General features: G+C 42.0%; 1 protein-coding gene across 6 annotated transcripts in view; it reads left to right on the forward strand.

The window, feature by feature from the left end:
- The window catches only part of GHR (growth hormone receptor), a 205,078-nt gene that overhangs the window by 31,835 nt on the left and 148,698 nt on the right, over positions 1 to 24,545 (forward strand). For 4 of the 6 annotated variants that reach the window (XM_090038010.1, XM_090038011.1, XM_090038012.1 and 1 more), the window contains exon 2: positions 21,542 to 21,676. The exons of the other annotated variants lie outside the window; for them this stretch is intronic. The gene's annotated coding sequence lies outside the window, so the exon portion shown is untranslated. The remainder of the gene's footprint in view (positions 1 to 21,541; positions 21,677 to 24,545) is intronic. 6 annotated transcript variants of the gene reach the window in all.

Consider the following 24,545-nt stretch of genomic DNA (forward strand, 5'->3'; position numbering starts at 1 on the left):
ACTGCCAGCCTGGATTTTGGGAAATTTACCTACATTAAAATCAGTTTTAAATTTCCAGTGGCCTTTTTTAAATATAAGTTGTGGTATGGAAATACTTTTATGCGTAGAGTGGTCTCATGAATAGCTGAGATGAACAAATCTTTTGGAGTCCAATTCCACCCCCACTTCCCCTAAAACTCTATGTGCAATCCTTTGTCCAACTATATCACGATATTACCTATTTCATGGCATTGTCAGTCTTGCAATATTTGTTCTGGATTCTTTTTACAATCCCAGCCCTGGGGTCACTTTATTTTCTGAGGATTTGAATTTACGTGTTTAAAAACTAACTGAAGTCTCTGGTACCCCTGGTTGTGCAGGAAAATATGATTCTGAAAGGCACAGAAAAATAACCCAGAGATAATTGCTTTGAATCTCCTCATTTTAAACTACTCTCATTGAGGGTCCTTGTCACTTGTATACATTTTTTTTTCTTTGGTGCCCAGAGTTGGAGATACAGAAATTAATAAATATGATCTCCCTCTGTGTAATAGTTGAATGCTTCTCAGTAATCAGACACAAAGAACAATTAAGGGACTCTTTTTAGCCTGCGGTAGGGAGAGCTGGGCTTGGGCTTGAGTGGGAGGGTTATACGTAGGCAGTGTGTACGGCCTTGATTCTGTGGTGTGGGCAGCCCCTGCATTGATGTCAGTGGGGGTCCCCAGGAGTGCATAGTCTGCCTGAAAACTTCTACCCTCTACATTCCTGATGCAGAATGGAGTTTCTTTTCTACCTAGGAGCACTTTGAATTCTCCTCAGCCTGAAGAAGGGTGTATGTGCCCAGAAGTTTGCAAAGAAGATTTTTTTGCTGCTATTTAGTTGCTCTAATAAAAATATATTGTCTCTGGCTCTAGAGTTTTGTGCAATCTGCCTGAGTGAGGCTGTGTGACTGATCAGGCAGGAATGAAAGAAGAGCTAGAGGGCACATTTTTGTCATGGAAATGCTCTTGCATGCAATTTCACCATGCAGGATAGAGAGGGGTACAGTGGCAAAGGTTGTACTGTGAATAGTTGAGTTATAAGACCTCTTATATGTTGAGGGTTGTTGTTAAATGCTAATTACACTGGTGTACTATCATTTTCTCAGTAAGTGTTATGTTAACAAAGAGTGTATTTTTGGTTAATGAGACATTATTAGAAGATTGCAAAGCTTCCCAACTGTTTTCCATGATTAAACTTCCGGGGGGGGGGGACCAACCCAAAGAAATCATCCTATCTTCTATTCTTTTCACTGTTTCACTGTTTCTTTAAAAAACAGTAAAACCAGCCAATCCTCAATATCATATTTACTCAAATAGAAGATGACCCTGCCTTGAATTTGTCCATTTCCCACAGCAGGGAAAATAAATCTGGGGGTCAGGTAGCCTTTGCTCTCTGCTTCCTCCTAACTCTTTCCCCTGGCAGCCCCTTCCCCTCTCCTTACTGTCAGACCCTGCTCTCCCTGAGCACATGGAAGCGAGGAACAAATTTAAAAACAATCAGCTTGAAAATAAACATGGATGTAGCAATTTTCATATAGTACCCATGCACTTAGTTTATTTGATATATGCACCCATGCACTTAGTTTATCTGATATATGTTACCTATGTTTGAAACTGCTACAAGTTTGAGCACAGGTACTTCATAAACACACTCTTGCCCAGCACTTTGGCACCTACTTATATATAGCAGAAACTATGCGTGATATTAGTCCAAAGCCACAGGCTCATGACTTACCACATAGTTCATTGGGCTGGACTCCACCAGAGTCAACAGCATTTCAAACCATGATAACCCCAGAGCTCAGCACTGCTCAGTATGTGTGTGTACTCTAGATAGCACATGGATCCTTTGTGGGGGGGAGGTGTTATTAGCCCCCACTCATACCTGGAACCAGGTATTGTTGTCACTAGTTCTGGGATGCTCCAAAAATGTATATGTAGGTGAGGTGCAGGGCAACTTGGTCCAGTTTCAACCTCATGGAGAGGAGGGTCACACTAATCATATGCACTAGGCTAGAGATGGGACAACAGAGGGATTCTGGGTGAACTGTATGCAGTGTTTTAGCTCACCATGACTAGAAAAAGAGTTGGCCATGAGGGGGCACTACTGTTCACCTTCTTCAGAAGGCCTATACCAGCTTGTTCTTGTGGTAGGTTTCCATCAGCACGAAACTTACCTGATGGGAACCTACAGGGGAAGGGGAAATACAGTAACTACTAAGGCAGTTTTCTTAGTTACGGGGATAACTGCTTTTGTGGCATGGAGTAGTACCCAGCTGGAGGTAATGTATAGTTAACCTCCCACTTTTATTTCCAGTAGGAAGACCTTGGCTTTACATCCACTTGTGGAAATGGGAGACTCCTCCGTAGCTTGTTCCTGCGGCTATACTGCTGAGGGCAAGTGAAACTTGGGGGTATCCTAACCCTAAGCCTCCAGAACTGCATGTTTGATGCCTGCCAAATGCTTTGGAAGCATCTGAAGCCCCAGGTGGGGGTGGAGGATGTTTGCAAGTAGTAGGGCCATCTATGGTTCTTGACTACCTCATAGATTTGGAATCAGTTTGGCTGATTTGGCTTGGAACGTGAAAAATTTTCCTTAAAAAAATAATAATAAAAAAATTAAGCATGTTTGCCATGGTCAGTGTTGGCTGCATTTAATCAACTTCATAGTTGGTTTTTATTGCTGAGCACATGTAGCTTTTGACAGCAGTTTAATGATAGACAAAGTATTTAGTGAGATTTCCTTGCACGCAATTTAAAAGGCAAAGGGTTTTTTTCCCCATGCCACTACTGAGCAAAAACCTCTTTTTGTATTCAGGTAAATATGGTACTTTATCTATGCAAAAGATATGACCAGGAAGCTGGTAGGAAGAGTTTCCTTTTGTAATTTAACAGTACCCCTGAGGGTACTAATACATGGTTTGTATTAAAAGACTGATCTGTTTAATCAACTGCAGTATTCCCTTTTGCCTGGTTTTAATTGTATTACATAAACTTTTGTCCTTCTTTGATACTGAGTTTTTTCCCCTTTGCATCTCTTCCAACTGCACAGTGATTAAATACTGCAACTGTTAACATAGCAGCAGGTCAGCATAACAAGAAAAGTAAACAGGACAGTTTAGTTACATGTCAGACAAGGGCAATGTCAGGCTTCACTGAAAATCAGTATATCCTCTGGGCAAATTGTGCATCCCCAAAATATGGGATTGGGTCTTTATGTATGTCCTCAGTGACTGTTGATGCCTGCGTGTGACAGACTACCTGCATTGGTTGCTCGTATTGCTTTGAGACAGGTGAGGTACAGGAATAGTTCTGTGATTTGTTAAAAATTGTTCGGTTTTGTAGTGGAAGGGAAGAAATATTACAGAAGCCTGTCTGTCTCGGAAGTCTCTACTTGGTTTAATAAATGTACACCTTTTTTATGATTAGTAGTAGGGATGTGAAAGGCTGAAGGATTTCTCCTTCAACTGATAAGCCCAGTGATAACTAGTTAGTTTACCAGTTATTGTTTAGCTCTGTCCTGGGGCTGCCTAGCAGGGAAGGTGGGGTAGGAAAGGCCTGTGGTGTGGTGCCCCAGAAGGTGGCAGGGCGGGGAGGGGCAAGGGGGACTAGTAACCATAGCCTGAGGGTGGAAAACAGCAGGGTCCTAAGGACTCATCAGTTAAGTAATTAGGTGCTCCCTCCATCCCAGCTGGCGGCTTCATGTGGGTTGCCCATCCCCCCCAATCAAAGGGCCCCAGGAGCAGCTGTGTCCACTGTTTTTAAACCTCCTTCTGTCAATCATTCATTTTCTAATTTTTAGACCAGTACACAGTTACCAAGGTTTGATACCTGTCTGAGAGAGGCAGGCAGATGGCTCTACAACCAATCAAATCCTCCACTTCACTTTGCCCTGTAACTTGAAAAACAGGGAGAAAATGAACAAGCACAGCACTTTCTTTGTTTTCTAATGTTGTTGCTAACATGCAATCATTCATACTAATGACAGTGAGTTCCCTAGAAGTATTAGAAATTTTTCTCCAGCCTTTTGGTAATGCTGCTGCACAGTATTTAATGAAACAGCATTTATTTTCAAGAGCAACCTTTTAGAACTATCTATAGACAGGCTTTTTTTTACTATCCACAAATGAATTCCCTGAACCTCTTACTATGTAAATAAACTCTCTTTCCAGTGAGTTTGGACTGATAATAACATTAATGCCATACCTACTGGATAGACATGGCTTTTACCAAAGGAGTTCTTTGAAGCTTTTTTATTGATTACTGTAGTTGGTTCATTGCAAAAAACCACAGGGTTGGTTTTGATATATATCTATATTTAAATATTTTATTTCATAAGATGTCATGATGAGGGAGCTTGCACGATCCCTTGTTTATTTTTGCATTTGTAAAACACCTACACAGGTAGAGCTCAAGCAGGCAGACCTCTGAAACTACCATAATATCTCATATTTAATAATAATAATAATAATGATTCAATAATAATGCTAAAGGACAGCTCCTTCTTCCGATTTTGTTCAGGCTCTGCATTTCTCAAGCTGATCTAAAATAGGAGCATAGACTTTGCTGTTTTGGTCACTGATACATTAGAGACTTTTCCTTACTTACTTACGTTACCCACCCATTGTACTGCAAGAGTAATAATTGTTGCATAAGTAAGGAAAATGGGATTTAATGGTAAGGTTAATGTTGTTAATGTTCTGGCCCCCATGTGGCAGATTGTTCAGAAAGAAACATTTCCCTTCCCTGTATAACAAATATCAGTACTTTATATTGTCACAGTATTATGCAAATAACAAGAAATTAATCCCTAGCCAATGATTACCCAAGAAGCTCCTTTTGTAGTGTAAGTGAGGGACTCAGATTCAGCCTGATCATTCCTGCAAAGAACATCCATCTAAAGGGCAGAGGCTTGATTTACTTGGGTTTATTGGAGAGTATAACACAACAAAGATTAGCTATAAAATCATCCAGGTACAGTATTTGCCTTATGAGGGAGGTGTCATTTCTTAATAGTTGATTTCTTAATATTGTGCATCTGGAATGAGTTCCGTATTGCTGAGAAGCAGAAGCTTAAAGGGAGATTTTTAACCTTTTTTCTTGCTTGATTTCTTGTGGCAGTTCTTAGTGCCCTGTTATGAGCCAGGACCTTGTCAGGCTCTGTGCTGTACAAAAGGCTGGGGTTGGTGACAAGGAACAAACAAATGACTCTTGCTGAAGATTAGTGAAGAGATTTCTGCCTATGGCTGCACCTTGCACAGTCAGTGTTATTGTTTCTCGTCTATAGTCAGTTTTTACCTGGTTTCATGTGAAATTTTCTATGAAACACAAGAGGGGAGGTGGGGGGAGCAGAATATCCCTTTGAAAAACAAGGAAAGCATGTGTGTAAGCACTAAATTTATCCTTGGAGCTGTGACAGCAACCTGTTAATAATTTGTTTGTTTGTTTATTTTAATTAACTAGATTTAAAATTTCTCAGGTCCTTCTAGGAGCTGTGGATACTTCCCCAGTGGCTAGTACATGTCCCCTGATCTTTACTACATGTATCTGCTTGTGCAGGTCACAGTCTGGCCCTAAGCCTTCCTTTACTGCTACTGTTAATTTGTTATTCGCTTCTTGGAATAACCTTTGTCATTCTTACTACAGAAAAAAATCCCTTGATCTGAAAATTAGGAGCATAGTGCCCCATTATGCTGTAACTATATCCTAATTCAAATAAAATGGAAAAGGATGTAATTGTAAATACACCAGGGGACAAATAATACAATGAAACAATTCTGCATGTATTGGGTTCTTTACATTGGGGTAATGTTTAATCTTGAGAGTAAATATCTCACTTTGGTATATGTGGTCTAAATATGTGCATAACGAATTGCATTACCTAGTAACTCTCTACTGAAATCCACTGTAGTGCAAAAATAATAATTGTATTTATTTTCCAGCCCTTATCATGAGCAAATATATATATATATATCCCATCTAAGAAACTGATCCACTGGAAATGATGCTCTGTACATGGGAAGATGATAAGGAAGGGAGGTATACTAGGCTGCTTTTGCAAACTGCTAGCAATTTACCCTGTTTTACCAGCAGCCCTGCTGATAACTTAATGTACATATTGAATAACACCAGGATATGAGTTTGTGATACTCTGCAGCTGAGGGCTTTGGAGATAGAGGATCATTTGCCCATATCCACCCACAGGGTTACTGAGTTAATGCATAAGGGAAGCTGTGAAATTTCTTCATGCTAATTTGCAGCGCTGTCTTTCAGTTGCTCCTTGACAGTGGCATTTGCACCTTCATGAACTCAGCAGAGGCCTATCAATCTCATTCAACCTGTTATTTCTTAAGTCTGTGGTTGGGTGATAACCACAGCACCCGTTTTCAGCTGCTCACCCAGCTGTCTATTATGGTTGACAGGACTCCTTGCACTTCTGCTATCTCCTGGCTCACTTGTCCACAGAGCAGCCTTGTCCTATATTCCCATTATTCATGGCTAGGGCTGCAGTCTGAACAGCCCTAACTCAGGCAACACCAGCAGAAAACCAAGCAAAAGACCAAGCAAAAGACAAACAAAAGTGAGGGACTCTACGTGGCTGGAGAAGGTGGAAGAAATTGTAGCCTATTTCAAATAGATAAGGAAGTAATTGTCTGTAAACACTATGATTGTTAATTGATAGGCACACCTATTTCTGCTGCTAGTATGTTGTCTGAACCCCTACCATCACCCCATTTGTTTTTTTATTGAATTTGTAAAATTGTCCAAATCAATGGTTCTCACCATTTTTAGACTCAAGGCTCTTGGAAAATGCCAGCTCTTAGCTTTTATTTGGTTTCTGACACTCTCTCTCTAGTTTCACAGGCCTCAGGAGGCCTATAACCATCTTAACTATGAAAAAATAATAGAGCACTTTTTTTGTTGCAACCATCTCAGGAAGATCACTGAAAGTCAGAATGTTTTTAACACTGTGGATTTCTATTTGGAATCGTGTTCATTTTGTGAGTCATTTGTAGCTGTGTATATATCTAACAGTGTTAATATTGTGTGGCACCATAAAGGAGCTTCCAGTGCCCCAGGGTGCTGTGGCACCCTAGTTGAAAATCACTGGTCTAAACTGTAGTCTGTGAGATCTTTGGAGCAGGGACCGCTTTTCACTCACTGTGGTTAAAGTGCCTAATCCAGTAAGGTCCTGACCTGTGATTAGAATCATCCTTAAGTGCAATTGCAATGGAAGTGAATAAACAATTACCATTTGGTGCATATGGAGAGCGACACTTCATCCATGCAGTCAGAAAGCACATTGAGGATTTATAATTGGAAACAGACTTGTCAGTGCACACTTGCCTAACACACCAACTTGCATACTGGGCCTCTTATTAAAAACAACAAAACCCCACATCTTGCCACATAACAGGAGCCCAACCTTTGGTTGAAAGATCTTGCTTTTTATCAGTAGGGATGAGGCATAGAAAGTAACTAAATCTCTGTAACATATCATCACTCCTTTCACCAGGCAGTTTCTTTTCCTGGGGCAAACTTGTCCCCACCAAAAACAACAGAAATAATAATAAAAAAACCAACTATACAGATTATTTTTTTTGTATTTGTTTATTTAGTGTATGTGGTTTTGACATATTTTTTCAGCCATCTTAAGGTGATGTCATCACCAGTGTGAAGAGCCTGAAGGCCACCAGGTAGTACAGTAAATGGACAACAGTGTGGGATGTGGTTTGAACTAGTCCACAAGAGCATTTGTTGTCATTGTAAAGACCCCATTGGTATAGCTTTGAGGCACAGTGGCTCTGTCCAATTCAAAAACAGTTCAGAAGTGCCCAATAATGGCATGGCCAGTTAAATCCTGGTTGACTAACTATGGCGTGAGAGATGATGTGGTGATTAACTGGTGCTTGTGCTGACCATTCTTTGAGCCATTGAATAAGTAAGGAAAAGTGAAAGGATTTTGAAAAAGTGGACTGTATTGGACGTCTTGAGGTGAGCCGAGCTCTTGGCGAGTGGAATATGCCAAGTGCACTGGCAGTGTAGGATTATCATGGTGTCTGGCTACTAAGTTTACTTCAGCATTTGTGCAGTGCAGATGAAGGAGAGCAATGTTATTGAGGACTGGTAACCATGAGAGTGGAGTTGGGCACAATGTGCCTGACACAGGATGCATTGTAGCATGAAGTTGGGAGTCCACCAGTTAGCTGTGTGATGATTGAGCCCATACAGGGGCACAGTATTCTCCAACTGAATAAAACAGTGCAAGAACAGATGAACGTAGCATAGAAGCATTGGCAACCCAAGTGGAGTCTGCAAGTTTGGCAGGTAGGTTATTCCTTGTTTTGATTTTTAAAGCAGTTTTCTGGAGATGTGATTTTATAAGTTAAAGTTGTTAACTTATACAGACAATAACATGGATAAAACACAGTCTGGTCCTTCCTCAGACTCTGAGAGCACAGCCCCAGTTTGGTGCTTCCCCCTCAGCACCACAGTCTTCCCTTGCTACCCTTTGTGGGTGTTTTAACTCCTCTAGGGCCAGCTAGTCACCACTGTCAGCTGGCCCAGTGCTTCTAGGCAGGATGTCACCTTCTAACCCTCTGCAGCTGGGCTTCTGCCCCTGAGCCATGCACTTTGTTACAGTCTCCAACAGATTTAATTTACATTTTGAGAGTTTTTCAGAAGGCAGTGATTGAGTGGGGTTCTGAAGACTTGCTCCAGCCTTCCTGAATTAAGTCACTGATGGTGGGTTTCCCACCAGTACTTCCTATCTTCCACCTTTGCTTTGGTTAGTTAGATTGTAGTGACTTTCTCTTATATGTACGTAGCTCATCTGCTACAAGAGGAGCCTTGTCTTTGAGGCTTCAGGTCCTATGGCAATACTTTGAACCTATTTGCCAGTTCATTGCAAATACTTGAAGCTCATCTTACCATGTAGATAAAGTTTATGGAAGCTAGTTCCTGTGATCTTCCAAGGCTATGCTCTAGTTATGCAGTGATAATAGATGCTACCGATAATAGCTCCAAAAATCAGTGACAAAGCAGAGCACTTAGTGCTAGGTCTTTAGTTGCAGTAGCAATCCAAAACCACAAGTGGAATTCTGTGCTCTTTGTATAATGTGCTGCAGAAACCCCAGAGTGAAAGACCCTTCCCCAGTGTACTTCAAGCCAGCAGAGAAACAAAAACCCATCACAGAAATGTCCTCCAACATATTGGAACAATGAATGGGTCCTCAGATTTTCTAAATCCAACCACCTATAGGTGGCCTTCTCTCCTCAACCACAGTGCTTCTCTGAGCAAAGACTTAAAAGAACATCTGGAGTGTAGCACTTTTCCCCACTCCATCCCCACCCACTCCCAGGCACAGCTCTGACATGGACTTCACAGTCTCTTAAGATCTTCTCAAAACAATCATACTGCTTCACATGTACTTTTCTTTAATGCTGATATGTTAGTTGGGGCATGTTTTTCTTCACAGGATGTTTGCAGAGTGTGATGCCATCCCAAGTATTCCTACTTCTTTCTTGACTGCTTGCAGCTCTATAACCAAGGCACAAACTTTGCTTAATAGAGCAGTAGCCAAGCAATGTTTTTTTATTCTTTTATGACATTTTAATAAATGCATCATCCCATGAATGTTATTATCTTCTAATTATGTTGTACTGTATTGTACCATTGATTTCTGGCAGCATAGAACTGTTAGAGAGAATCATTCTAAATAACATATTAAATTCCCAGCAGTTAAAATTCAGTCTTAGGGTGACTGCTCTTATGACATCTCCTATTTAAAGGCAATAGGGCAACTTTGATGATACCTGTAATTCACTAATGGGCTTATACTCTAAGAGCTTTATCGCAGTATATATCTTTTGTTGACTAATTTCTGCCCATCGACCCCATAATGTTTGGGCAGTGGTTGCATGTAGAGAACTGCACATTTTTTGATGTGCTGGTGAGTGCATTTAGCACCTTATCAAAATCCTGAAAGTTAGAAATGAATGTTAGGTTCATCAGGAGGTTTTCAAAGGACTGATTTTATGTGAATGGTGGAACACTTCTATCCATGATCTGTGTTAACTTAGCCATCCATACTGAATATATTTACCCTAACTGATTTGGAGAGTCAGTCACCAAAAATCTTCACTTTATGTATCTTTTAAGAGCTCCTTAATGTCTTTCAAGCTTCATAAATTGATAGTCTGCTACTATGTTATAGTTTTCCCTTTAGGGGAATACTATAGCATACTGAGAGATAATCTTACAAAAGAAATAGCATGGGTGTGAAAGCTTTGAATTACTTAGCACTGAAGAGCTGTAGATGAACAGTTACTCATTTGCGTAAAAAAGCTTTTCTTGGTTCTATTGAATTGCAAGTTAATGTTAAAAGATTATGCCAGCGGGTGTCAACCATGTGTACGCGTACCCCCAGGGATACTTAGAAAGGCCCTAAGGGATATGTGTGGGTGGGCGGGGACAGAGCATTGTCACCCACCATCCCATGCCTCCACCTCCCTGGAGCAGGGCCAGCAGGGGTGGGAGGAGGGGGAAGGGCAGAGGTGTCCCTCTGCAGGCCGTGCAGGCACCACCCAGCCAGCTGAATGCAGTGTGGGGGTGGAGTGGGGGTGGAAAGAGGGGAAGCTTGCACGCGGTGGTGGCTTCTGCTTCCCACCACCCCATGCTGCCACTGCTCTGCATCCAGGCACACGCAACCCCCACTCCTCCTCGCTCCACATCCGGCCACCAGGGGTACATTTACTAAAAAAGGTTGAAAACCCCTGGATTATGCAATTATTTGTGAAGGGGTTATTCGATCTGGATTAGGCAATGCCACGTAATTCTTCACATGGGATGGCCTGTGACAAGAAGGCTTGTCTTGATGGGAGAAACTAATTTGTATTATAATAATGGACTATTGTATATTTTTGGGGGGCGGGGCTTGATAGGGAACAAATAATTGAGAATAAATTATTGCTTGTCTAAAATATTTGTCAGTGGTGCAGCTGTCAATCTATTAAGGGGGAAGAGATAGCAAAATAACACTGAATGTAAGTCTTGAAATATTTATTGCTGACCTACTATATTATGTTGTACCTGAGCCTATGTGATGGTGACATCTCAAGTGTTACAGGCACATGTTGGTTAGCCATCTGAAATGCAGTTATAGCAAAAGCTCAAAGTCAGTGTATGCTACCCATCATTGCAGAGAGATGTTCCTGTCGGTCACTTCTCTAGAAGCCTAATTCCTACTCCTTGACACTGAAGAGAAGCTTTCCATGCTGATATAAAGGAGGAACAAAACCTGGAAGTGATGAAGTGCTATATGGATCCAACTCCTACTTTACTGCTCTTCATCAAGAGCACAATAGTCCTTTTGCACTTACCTCTTCATCATAGATACCTACATAACCAGATGAACATGCATGTGGTCACCTCACACTCCTTAAAGTATTTATTACCCCTGAGATGTGGGGTAATACTGTAGCTTTGGTCCTATATTTTGGATGGGAATCAGAGACCACACAGGAAATCTGTGGTAGCTCCAGGGATTGTCTCGAGTCTCAAGTTAAACCTTAACAGCAGATCATCCTTCTTCTCTTCCACGTGAAACAACTTTGCCCAATGCGGGGGGAGTTCTTTTGTAATTAGCAGGTGGCTGAGGACTACAACTTCTATAAATGTGGTACAATTAGCTGTCATCCTCTTAATATTTTATTCTGACTTTTGAAAAAGGGCCAGAGCATGTATACTGGAATGGCCCAAGGAGAATTCCGAATCTTAGCCCTACCCTCCAGCATATCTACTATTCTGATGAGGTTGGTGTCATCTGCAGACTTGCTGACAGTGCACTCTATGCCATCTTCCAGGTCATTATACCTCAGAAGAACAAGATTTGACCAAGGTACAACTTGCTCCATTATGGCCCAATCCAGTTCTTGTTTGATGGAAATTTGGGTTCTGATTTCAGTCAGAGCTGGAATAAAAGCATTCTAGGAATGAAACTTCAGCTTCCTGTTTTGTCCTTCCTAGTAAAGATAACAAATGCTGTTTTCCAAATGCAAAGGGGAAAATAGATTAGTTAGGCAAATGTAGAGTTGCTTCAACAAGCAATTCAGGAGAGAAGAGGAAGCAGAGGCCTTGAGAGGGAAATGATTTAGTTCCAGGTCACATCAAGGGTTAATGGATGAGACAGGGTTAGAGTGTCGGTCCTATCCATTTTACCATCCTATTGTGTGTGGAGCAGCATTTTGATTTTGAAGTTTATTTATATTCTTTAGTTGTTTACACGCCCCTCGTATTGCAGTCTATTTTGTGCCAGTGAATGGGCTAGGGTAGGTAACCCCTGGCACTGGTGCTACAGCATGGCTCACAAAAGCATTTTGCTTGGTGCACACAGCTCAGGGCAGACAATGGGGAGGGGGCCAGTGCTACACTGTCACAACAAGGATCGGGGCCCCTCACAGCTCTCCCATCTGCGCCTGGTATGTCAACATTTTGCAAGTTGAGGTTGCAGGTGTTTTTGGCACTGTGGTCAAAAACATTGTCAGCCCCGATCTACAGTGTGTATTTTTAATGTAAAATAGTATTTTATGGCATTATTTACCAGACTCCAAAAAGTAAAAGCTTAATGTATGTATTATACTCAGTGGGAGGATCATATATATTTTGTTTTGACTGTATTGTCACTTGCATGAATCTAAGTGTCATCAAAGGTGAAGAGTCGGAAGCACGAGTTTGAGCTTTACTATGGACTTGTACCAAAGTCTGCCCCCCAAACAACTTAAATGTAACTGGTTACCTAGTCATTCAGGTTGGGAAGTCAGAGGTCAGCTTCCATGCCAGGCAAATGGCTCCCTTCTGTGTGGTTAGCTGTACAGACTGGCATGTGATGAGCTATTTGGCTTGACTGACTTTTTTTAATGACTTGCTGTATTATTCTAATGCACTTTTAGAATTACCTTGGGTAGCATTTGATTTCATGTCTGAAATTTGATATGAAAATGGAATGAAGGTTAACTTTTATTATAAATAAGGACTGCTGAGACTTCTACTAAGATTGTTCTTTGCTTTCTGAGTTTTCCTCTTACAGTGCATTAGATTTATTTCATTTAATTTTGAATTAATTGTGCTGTTGCCTGGGAGCAGCAACCCCAATTTTAACTAATATGAATTACATCAACAAGTCCATTATTCATGTTCCTTATTATCTTACAAATGAGATCTTAATGTAGATTTTAAAGCAAGTGAAATGCTGCTGAGTGAAAGAGAAAGGGCAGGAGATGAGCTGGCAAACAGCATTTGGTTCCATATGCATAATACCTCTTTCCATGCCTGTTGTGTTAAGCTCAGGTATTTACCTTTCTTTGGGTTGAGCTTTTATTGCTCCAAGGGCCACTTTTTCCTATTCTTCTGCCTCCAGGCAGTCTGTCTAGGTACAGTCTCCTCAGGGGATGGTTTACTCTGTTTGTAGAGCATACAGTACCAGTGGTTAAGCTTTATCAAAGCAGCAGGTGGCTTAGCTATTCGACTGCTGAAGTCCCTGGTAAATCTTCAATGACATCCTGCAAAGAAAGGTTTAACCAGCAAGGAAAATTCTTCCTCGGTAAAATTCAATAAATGCTGATTATATGGTATGTGTCCTTGGTGCCATGCTATCTTGTTTTCTGGGTGGGAACTGCCCTGGTTCCTGGCACACCCAGTTAAGAGTCTCTCCCACCCTCCTACCCCTTCTTTAGATTACACATCATTCCTGGCAGCAGTTGCAGAGCCCTGCTTGCTTTTAGGTGTACTCACAGAGCATGCTATAGCAGTCTTTTTGTCCTGGAAGTATGGGTAGGAATGAGGTGCCTCTTGAACCCTGTAATTACCATCCTTTCCAAGAGCCAGACATATTTATACCTCTGTGGTAGGACCTAGTCCAAAAACTCTCTGTATTCGATAGCATACAGATAGCGCTATGTAAAAACTCTGTACTATGCACCTTACATAGTGCTGTAGTGCTATGTAAAAACCTTATGATTTTCTGAAGTTGAGTATAAATACAGTTTTTCAGAAATGTTGTAATCAATGTCTCTAGCATTCTCTCTCTCTCTTTTTAGTAGTTTTAATGTTTTGTTTAGAGACAAAGCTACACTATGATCCACTGACTGGAAGCTAAAGTTAGACAAATTTAGACCTGAAATAGCGTGCATGTTTTTAGCAATAAGGATAATTAACCCCTGGAACAGCTATTTAGGATAATGATTGATTCTCTATCATATTCACTTTTTTTAAAATCCAGCCTAGAAACCTTTTTAAAGGATAGGCTATACCAGGGCTAGGCAACATTTTTGGCTGGAGTGCCAAAAAAATTTCAGTGTCTACCTTGTAAGGTGCTGGAGTGCCAGCATGCCAGAAAAACAAAACTGGGGTGGGGGACATATGTATGCATATGCACTGCATATTAATATAGTTAATCATAAATGTTGCTCTTTTTTACAGTACATACCAGGTTTTCTAAAAAAAAACTTAATATACTACCTTTGTTTGTGTGTATTCTTTTTTGTTAAGCATGTAGTGGTGAGAGAGGGAAAAAAGAGAAAGAGAGAAGGACGAGACCAAAAGGAGAGAGAGAAAAAGAGAGATAGAAAGGAAAAAAGAAGAGAAAAAATAGAGAGAGAAAAAAGGATAAGAGAAAAAAGAAAGAGAAAGAGGTAAAGAAAGAAAAAAAGAAGGGACAAAAATGAGCGGAGAAAAAAAAAAGGGAAAAAGAGAGTATGTCTCTTGCCACCAATGTCTCCCACTGCTACCGGCTGTGGCTCGGGCTTGCTGGTCCAGGGCAGTCTCTGGTGGGGCGGGGGGGCAGTGACATCCTAGCAACAGCTGCCAGGGCCAAGATACTCAGGCCTCCCTGGTGGTCCCAGAGTGGGGGGAGCCTGGACCCAGGGCTGGAAAGGAGGGCCCAGCCAGGGCTTGAATAGATAGATGCCCTGTCCCTCCTGGGTTGGGGTAGCACCGGAGCACTGAGCGCCGGGGCTAGGCACTCGGGGCAGGGTCCAGGAGGTGCAGGGAGAAGCAGGTGTGGGGGCAGGCACTGCAGGAAGGTCGGTTTGGTGAAGGCAGCAGCAGGAGAAGAGCAGGTGTCGGGCAGGGAGTGGGAGCTGCAACGGCTCCACAGGCTGGGAGTGGGGGCTCCACAGGCTGTGGTGGGCACCCCCAGTGGCACCTGAGGTGGGGCTGACTGAGCCTGCGCAGCTCTGGAGGGATGGGGTTCAGCTGCCCTGCCTGCAAGGGGATGTCGCCTGGCCAGGTCAGGGTGCTGGGCATGGGGAGGCGGGGGGCGGCAGGGGCGGTTCTGGCTCAGGCTCAGCCTCTGTGTGCACCAGGCAAAGCACCCCAGGCCACGGCAGTAGTCCCCTGAACTGCAGGAGCCCCCTGGGTGCTGGGAACAACTGCTGTAGATGGTGCTTGGGGCCAAGCTGGCCAGGAGGCTGCAGCACTGTCCCTGCACAGCGCCAGTCCTGGCCTCTCGAGTAGAGCGGTGGGCAGGCCAGGGCCGCTGTGGTGGCTGTTCCCAGGAGGTCGTGTGGCCAGGCCCTTGGACTGGGTGCAGCTCCGCCCAGCTCGCACTATGCCTGGCATGCAGGGAGGCTGAGCCTAGAGCTGGATGCCCCCCAAGGGCAGCATCTTGCCCCAGCCGGGCAGCATCCACTCACGGGCAGGGCAGCTGTGCCCCATCCCTGCGGAGCTGCATGGGCTGGACCGGGCCCCACCTCAGTGGCGCTGGCGCCTGCAGCAACTTAAAAAAAAAATTTTAAACAATTTCCTCACACACTCCTGCCATGCTGGGGAAAATGTCTCTGTGTGTCACAAATTGCTACGCATGCCAGGGGTTGCCAATCCATAGCTCTAGCGGAAGTTATGGCTTTGAGAGGAAAACTCCTGCATGTGGTTCTTTGCCTGTTGTTTTTCAGGAGGTCAGAACGGATGGCCATAATGGTGCTTTAGCACTTAAAATCCACTGGGATTTCACTCTATGAATATGTGAAAACTAGGTTAAATTATTCTGTTTCTAAAAGGAAAAATAAAAGTGATCATGATCTCTGAAGTAGAAAGTGAAAATGTAGAAATCTAAATATACTTTCAAGGGTGGCTTGGTTTTGTTTCTGTTTTGCTTTGTTTTCTTTGTTAATTGTAGTTGTAAAATAGCGCTGTGTGATTCTTTGAAATCTAAAGCAAAGACTCATTTGACATGCATAGGGCAAAGAAGTTCATGTCCACTATAGCTACCTCCCAGAGAGATGGAAAACATGATTACCAAAAAGAGTTCTGTTCTGAGTTGGATAATTGTGATGTTTAATGTACAACAATTAGGAAGCACTGAAAAAGAAGTTTTCTGCTGAAGGGTAGTCTAGGGTGGGTGAAAAAATCTTACACTCTAAAAGTCAAAATATGCTCTGGCAGAAAACCTTTACCAAAGCAGATTTCCTTTCATTTCCCCTCTTAGTGACTGAATCCCTTTAAGATATACTCATGGAGCAACTTATCGCTTTTACACTATTTAAAAGTGCTACTTGGAAGTAGCTAGATACTTAAGTATTTATTTATACTTTTAATATTTTAAATATAATAGTTGAATCAAAGTGTCACTTTTATTATTACAATTCTACCATTTGTTAAGAAGTTCTGATAATTATTATCAGTTTCAGTTAAAAATACAAGGCCCCAGCTTGCTTTTACTTCATTGCTTGACTTTTCCTTAGCAATTAAGGCAAAATTGTCAATGTGTCAGCTTCTTATATTAATTCAACTGTTATATTCCATCAATTACTAAAATTGTTACCTTTTAATTGCACCTTTTTCTATAGTGCCAGTGTTTGTATGCTCTGGATTTTATAATCAGTCAGTACTTATCTGCTAAATTTATTAATAGTTATATACCAATAATAAATACAATCAGGTTAGCAAAAATAATCTATCCTCTGATAGTTTTCCATCTAAGTCAGCATTTGGCAGCCTTTTAGCAGTGGCAGGCTAAATTAACACAGCTCAGTCGGAAAATGGGCTACTGCCTGTAATCTGACCATTGGTGCCACTTCCTATCACTAATTGCTGCCAGCAGCTATCACCATCTTGACTTGGCAGGCAGGATACAATCTCTTTGTGACCAGATCTGTCCTTGGACAGTATGTTGCCTACCTCTTGTCTAAACCATTGCTAGACTGCTTGCGTTAAGTTACACGTTGATTGTTATCAAGATCTAACTGAAAAAAGTAGAACATAATAGATTTTGGAATTTACCATGTAAAGAAGTAGACCTTAAGAACAGCTTAAATCAGAATGAGCTTATTTGATGAGCTGAAAACATGGCCTGCTCATAATAGATTGAGGTGGTAGAAGCCCAAAACAGCAGTATAACCCACCTTTATGTTTTCAGACAATCTGGACTCAGAGGCATCTTATATAAAGATGCCTCTACCTGAATACATTTCTCTCAGGGCAGCATGAAGAACTGAGTGGATCTGGAGAATGATTTGCCCACTCACAACCAGAGCAGAGGCCGTGGTAGTATATAAAAGCTGCTGTTCTCCTTCCTATCCTTGTTCTTTGAATATGGTAATTCAAGAATGGGAGTGTTTAGGGCTGCAAGTCCAACACCTGCTTGTTCAGTTTTTGTCTTCCATATTTGATGTGTAGGTTCTGTGGTCCTTTTCTTTCATGCAGGGAGTTGGATGTTGTATTGCTTTTGAGGTTTCTGCTCACCATTTTGTGTCATCAAATAGGCCATTGCCTTTTATGAGGACCAAACTTGATTTTAAAAAATTCAAGAGTTTCTCAACACAGGGAAATTGGGGAAAATGGATTCAAATGAAATACCTTGCTGGGCTCGTTTGACCCCCGTACTTTTTCCTGCCATGGCAGGGGGTCGGACTTGATGATCTTCTCAGGTCCCTTCCGACCCTACTAACTATGAAACAACTATGAAACTATGAAGGGATTGATTATACAGTGGTTTATTTTAAACCTCATTACAGTCAATTTGGTTTGGTTCACTTGTACTTTGTCCATGAAGATAGGCTCTTAAATTTGACTCTATGCATATAGTCAGTAGCTTTTCTTTTTTCTGTGAGAGATTTTTAAAGGTCATTGCATCTACAGAGACCTGCTAATTGCATTTTGTGCTTCTGCCACTGGGTCTTTTGTTTTGTTTTTTTGTTTTTGTCTTTTATCTTATTACAACCTTGACACTACATACATGATCATGTGATTCTTGCCACTTAGCCATTCTGATTTTTTTTTGGTGTTGTTGCATAGTTTAACAAAGAGCTGTTGCATAATATTGCTAATAAGCAGTGAGCAGATAATTCCAAGTGCGTTACAGAAGTCTCCCACTTTTGGCTTTCCCTCTCCATTACCAAAACTAGTTGTAGACATCCTAACTGTCTGAAAAACTGTAATAAACTCAGGATGTATCATTAAATTTTGTGTAAATGTATAGTACAGTCTATTAGTAAATTAAAATGTCTTATTGTAGAGGAAATAGAAGTCCTGTGCAGCAGACCATACCAACATTTTCTCCCAGAGATGGGAGTACAATTAATATAAGTTTTGTTTGTGAAGAACCAGTAAAGCAAGTTGTCCAGCTTAAAACCTCTCCTGAATCATGGAATCGTCATTCATTTTCCATTTGTCTTTTAATTAAATAGCATAAAACTTTCAGAGTTTAGAGGGAATTTTTAATATAGAGCGTGTACAGAGTGGTTAAAGGAAATCAATATTCCGTACAGAAATAACATGGGCTTGTTGATCCTTTACCAGTAGCAGCTTGTCTACACTATAAATATAACTAAGTCAGGAGATCTTGTTACAACGTACTTATCCCTTAATTTAAACAGGCTACAGTTATGATTTGCAATGCAGATGAAATTATGCCCCCTAACATGGTAAAAGCTTTGAATGCAAGCATCTTAGAGTGGTCCTATGAAAAAGGAAAGTCTTGTGCTGTATTACCCTGTTACTTTGTTGTGGTATAGTACAATATACCCCAAATCCTTGAGCAGAAACTGGAAACCTTCCGGTTAATGGAATTTGAATGATTGGAAAAGCCAGCTCCATGGCTGACTTGCAAAGTTGTATTCAGTGTCCCATTGAGCGAGCTTTAGTTAAAGCACTCCTGATGCCACTTTGAAGCATGGGGCTGCTGAATGCACATGACACTGAGGCTGCTGGAGCATGTTAATTAGCATGCTACAGCAGACTCGGTTAATCGAGTCTGCTTCAACATGCGCTAATTAGTACTCATTGGAGCAGGCACCGGGCACATGTGTAGGTGCCCATTAATCACAAAAAACTTTTTACCAGTGCTTGTTAGTCCATAAATATTCACTGCACTATAATGCCAACTCTTAATTCTGCTGTTGGCAAAGTTCAGTCAGTGTGTGTCTTGCAAATAAAGTGTGGGCAGGGAAAGGGTGTTCATTTTATAGGATCTGGCCAATGCCCATTGATACCTGTAGGAGTCTTTCCACTGATACTGAACCTGATTCTCATGGAGATTTATGAGCCTATTTTATCATTGACATAAATAGCTAATTAGGTGCCTAAATAAGTTTGTGATTCTCAGCCTATATTACCACAGGGAAAGAACAAAGAATCTTATAATAATTAAGAATGAAGTTTAATTTGCAAGAAGCCAGGCACAAAGATGATGCAAGGGGTACATAGATGACTCCAGAGAAAATATACATTGTAGTTGTAATAGTATTAGTCGCACTATGATATAAGATATCAGTACTAAGCAACAGGGCTGTGCGAAGCTTCAGGTGCTGATTCAGTTCAGAGGAGATTCGGCCCAATTTCATGGCCAAATCTCCAAATCCAATAAATTCAATTCAAAGCTCTCTGAATTCAAAGCTCTCCGGTAAGTGGGGGGTGGGGAGCTGGAGGAAGGGAGGGGGAGGAGACCATGGGGGATCCCCACGAGGTCCCATCCCCTGCCTGCTCCCCCAGTCCCCGTGAGTGCCCCCAACCCCCGCCTGCTCTCCCAGCACTTTCAGTGGCTGCCCCACCCAGCCCCAGCATCCTAGCGCCTTAAAAAAAAATGTTAAAAGCCCTGCACTCACCGGCTACTGCAGCAGCCGTCGGGGCCTCTGGGGGCTCACAGCAGATTCCCCCCTCCCCCCCGGCCTGGCAGCAACCAGTGAGTGCAGGACTTTTTTTTTAAATGTGCCCGGGACGCTGGGGCCAGGTGGAGCAGTCATTGTTGAGGCTGGGAGAGCAGGCACGGGATGAGGGCCTTTGATTCGGCCAATTCAGCAGTGGCCATATCTTCAATTCAGGTTCAGCGGAACCAATTCAGGATAGTGATTCAAATCAGCGAATCGAATCACTGTCCCCCAAAACAACCAAAACCGAAGCGAATACTAGCTGCTTTGCACAGGCCTAGCAAGTAATATGTGTGTATCATGAGACCCAGTTCTACAAGACTTATGAGCCCACTTAAATTTATGTATGTTGAATGATTGCATTGACTTTAGGACAATCACCAGGTGCCAAGTTAAGTACATGAGCAGGTCTTTTTAGGATCAGGATCCATTTGACTATATGTAACGGTGATTGTTTTGAGGTTCTGATTTTCCATGTTGGATTTTGCCAATTCTAAGGCTATTTATGCTTCCTGCTCTTGTCTTTTAATAAACACAGAGACAGAGAACTAATTTCTAATCAATATCTGCCTATGCCAATAAACTGCCTTTTCATCTCTTAGAAAATCTGCCTTCTTTTCCTGACCTTCCATGTTTGAAATGCAGTTTTGTTATTTGCCTTAATGTTTTGTTCAATCTATATCTCCATTTACGTTAATTTTGCATATAATCTTCACATTTCTGTTCTTACTTTTCAGTACGTGGTGTTTTATAGCTCCTCACATGTGCTTTCTTGTTTAATCTTGATATTCTTTTATTCTTTGTTCATGTACACGAGCTCCATATTATCCTTAGTTTTAAGCCTACTTGTTGCTGTATCACATGCATGACCATGACTTATATGATAATTACTCTTAAAAAACTTCTACAGTGCTTTGTGCCCTTCACAAAGCATTGTGATGTCTCTCTGAAGCCAGAGCAACACTAAAAGCAATAGTGGTAAATAATTGATTAATGAAGGGTACATATGGGTATGGGTAGAGGTTTTTGGAGGAATATTGGATTCTATTGGTTGAAGAGTATAGGACTCTTTTCAGGCCCCAGCCTCTGTTTTTGAAGAGTAGAATATGAACCAGTTATATTGTAAACTTGTCATTCTCCTTTATAGTTCCATTCTGCAGAATGGAGGCAGTATAGAACTCTCTTAGTTGTCATTTTTGTCGGTTCAGGAGTGGATCCACTGTCTTTGTAAGAATTATTAATTAGAGCTAACTACTACATAGATAATTGGTACTTAATGAAGCTTTTTTCAAACTCTGTGATTCTGAAAAGGATTGTGTGCTATAGATGTGCAGCCAAATAACATTAGAATTCTGAACTTTTCTCTACTATTAACACAGATAAACTCTCTGGAAAGATACTGGAGCAGGTCATCGAGCAATCAGTTTCTAACACCATAGAGGATAAGTAACAGCCAGCATGGATTTGTCAAGAGCAAGCCTTGCCTAACCAACCCAGTTTTCTTCCGGGACAAGGTAATGCATTTTGTGGATGAGGTGGAAAGCAATGGATGCCTTTATACCCTGACTGGCCACCCTTCCCAGCACCACCACCAGCACCTGCCCTGTGCAACTGATTCTGCCCCATACCTGCACGCTCTAAGCCCAGCGCCCCCTCCGGAAAGAGATTGGCACAGCCCCTGGCTCTGAGCCCACAGCGGTCAACCTGCTTCTGCCCCTCACACAAATCCAGGGGGGCACATGCCCCCCCATGCCTCCCTGGGGGTGCAGACAGTGGTGGGGAGCCTCCCCTTTCTCCCCCCCTGCCGCCCTCCATGCACCCCCTGGATGAGCTGCCCACGGCTCTGTCCCACTCTTCACCCCAGGGCAGCATGCACTGCCCTGGCTGAGTAGTGCCTACCCTTGTCTCGCTCCCTCCCTCACCACAGGGGCCTCAGTCTGCTCCCCACCATACACCTCTTCCTCTCCTATGGCCTTCCTCCCCACACCCAAAGAATAACTGGCAGGATGCTGCTTTCCAACCTGTCCAGCTGCATTCCTGTTAATCACCTATCAGATTGGTATCGGCTGGTATGGCTGGTTAATAATTGGCCATTGGTATCAGCCAAGAAAATCTTTATTTGTGCACCCCTAAAATTAGAGCTTTCCCATCTCTCTCTCTCTCTCTGTGAGTGATCTTGGGGCATAAGAGCACTGTGGTGTCTACTGGAGTTCTATACATCCAAGACAACCATCAGTAATGCAGACTTAATTTGTTGACATTACTGTCCTAGTTAGATTTCGCAGCAGTCAGCAGTGCTTTAGGGGCAGCGGGCTGAAACAATCTCAGCTCTGTGTTGGACCAGTGCTTGTGACACAGCAGCTGGTGCCTCTCCATGCCACCGGAGGCAAAGGCCTTGTGCTGGAATGCTGCTGAAATGCTGCCAAAGTATCCCCCCTCCCCACCACCCTGGATCTGCAGTCCACCCATTGCCAACTCCTGAGCTAGAAAAGTTAAAAAAGTGGAAAGGAGAGACCATGTCAAAGTTCCTTCTGGCTGACATTAGAAATGGCAACAAAGCTCTGGAAGAGAAAGCACCTGTACTAGTTAGAATTGTACTTGGCAACAGACATAATTGCAGATAAGGAGATTAATTACTGTCCCGTGGGCCCTGGGAACATTACTTAAACAGCCATGCAATAAGGAATTGGCAACTGAAATGTGAAATATTGTAGTGTTGGTTGGGGGAAATGGGAGGGAAGGAGGTTCCTTCCTTCTTTCTTTCCAGCTTCCTTCCAGGACCGGGTTTAATAAGAATGGACCACTAGAGGCATCATGAGTAAAATGTCCCTAATGTCTTCTCACGTTCCTGTGTGAAATAACTATTATGGAGTGCTTATCACTTGATATCTCAATCTGGCCATTGAATTCAGGAGCTTGTTGCTTTTTTCTGTTCTTTACCAAGTTTTTTTCTCCCTAAAGGATATTACAGTACAGGAAATGACAACATATACAAGCCACAAGTATAGCATAAACTCAGATTACGTGACTTAATTGTTCTACTGAGAATGATATGAGCGGAGTACGTATCTGCTGTACTGAACTGTACAAGCATGGGTTGAATTTTCAGGTGATGCAATTGATTTTAGGATGTGTGTGATTTGGGGACCCAGAAGTTTCAAATTTGCATTTTAAAATCACTGTTCTCTGAGAAAAAGGGTGGTTTTGAATGGCTTTGATTTTTGCTGGAGGAGCATCCTTTGATATGAAGGAACATTCTGATAGGTTGCAGTGAGTATATTGATGCAGGAATGTGGAAGAAATGGAGGAAAATGCATTTATATGTACACCTAGACAGCAGGCTGCTGTGGGGAGAAACCCTTTCAATCTCTGTTTGCTTATAACCTAGCAAACCATTACTGGGAATTGTGGATATGTATTACAAATCAGTAATAATGAATCGATTTTTTTTCTTACAAAACAGTGATTGTGAAAGGAAAGACCTGGCAGCTGAAAATGCTGACCTAGTGGCTTCCTCATGTAAACCAAAGTGCCATGGTGCCTCCAGACTTTTCTGTACAAAACTGTAACAAACCCTGACTTTTATAACACAATTCAAGCAAGATAATGCTATGAACTATTGTGCAAAGGCCTAAGCTCTAGGTTTTCCAAGGTTACAGAAGTGCAGCTCAGCCTGTTACATAAAATTGTTTAGAAAAGTCAGCCAAAGTTAAAGATAGAAAGTCTGGATCTGTCCAAAGAAGAAAACCTCCTGATACCACCAAGGGCTGGGTTGAGATATGACCTTGCTCAGTCAGTGAACCAAGATTGATTGTGCTGGAAATTAGGGCATAATTGGTGGACAAAATAATAAGAGAATGGGCTCAACTGTCCATCACTTTTTATGGTCATTAACACTGAAGCCGTGAAAATGGCGGACAGAAAGGAGTGATTTTTAGTTCCATGGCTGCCATTTCCACCAGTTTCTGGTATATGAGGTTCTGAAGCACTTGGGCCTCCTTAATCTAATTCTGAAAGACATACCTTTCCCATGCTTTTTTGTTTGTTTGTTTAAATTTGTTAAAGACCAGTCTAGCTTAGACAACCAAGATTGGATCTTGCAACACTGCTGCAATACCCATGGCTGAAAAGGCAGCTGAGAGCAAGATCTGAAACAGCTCAACAATAATGCAAGTTTGCAAGCTTTTGGAATGACTGATAAGACCATCTGCTGTTTCTTTCTTTCTCTAATAGTCAGGTTGCTAAGAGTTAGAGCCAAATGGAGCTGCATTTTTCTTAGCTGTTCTTTCCTCTTCCCATTTGTTTGCATTTTGTCTTGTTTTGCTTTCAGGCAGGCAGAATCAGACTCCAACAACAACAGCAGGAACAAAAGTTTCACCCCAT

Source organism: Crocodylus siamensis, chromosome 3, assembly GCF_052110815.1.
Source record: "Crocodylus siamensis isolate JL-2025a chromosome 3, ASM5211081v1, whole genome shotgun sequence".
NCBI classification, from domain to species: Eukaryota; Metazoa; Chordata; order Crocodylia; family Crocodylidae; genus Crocodylus; species Crocodylus siamensis.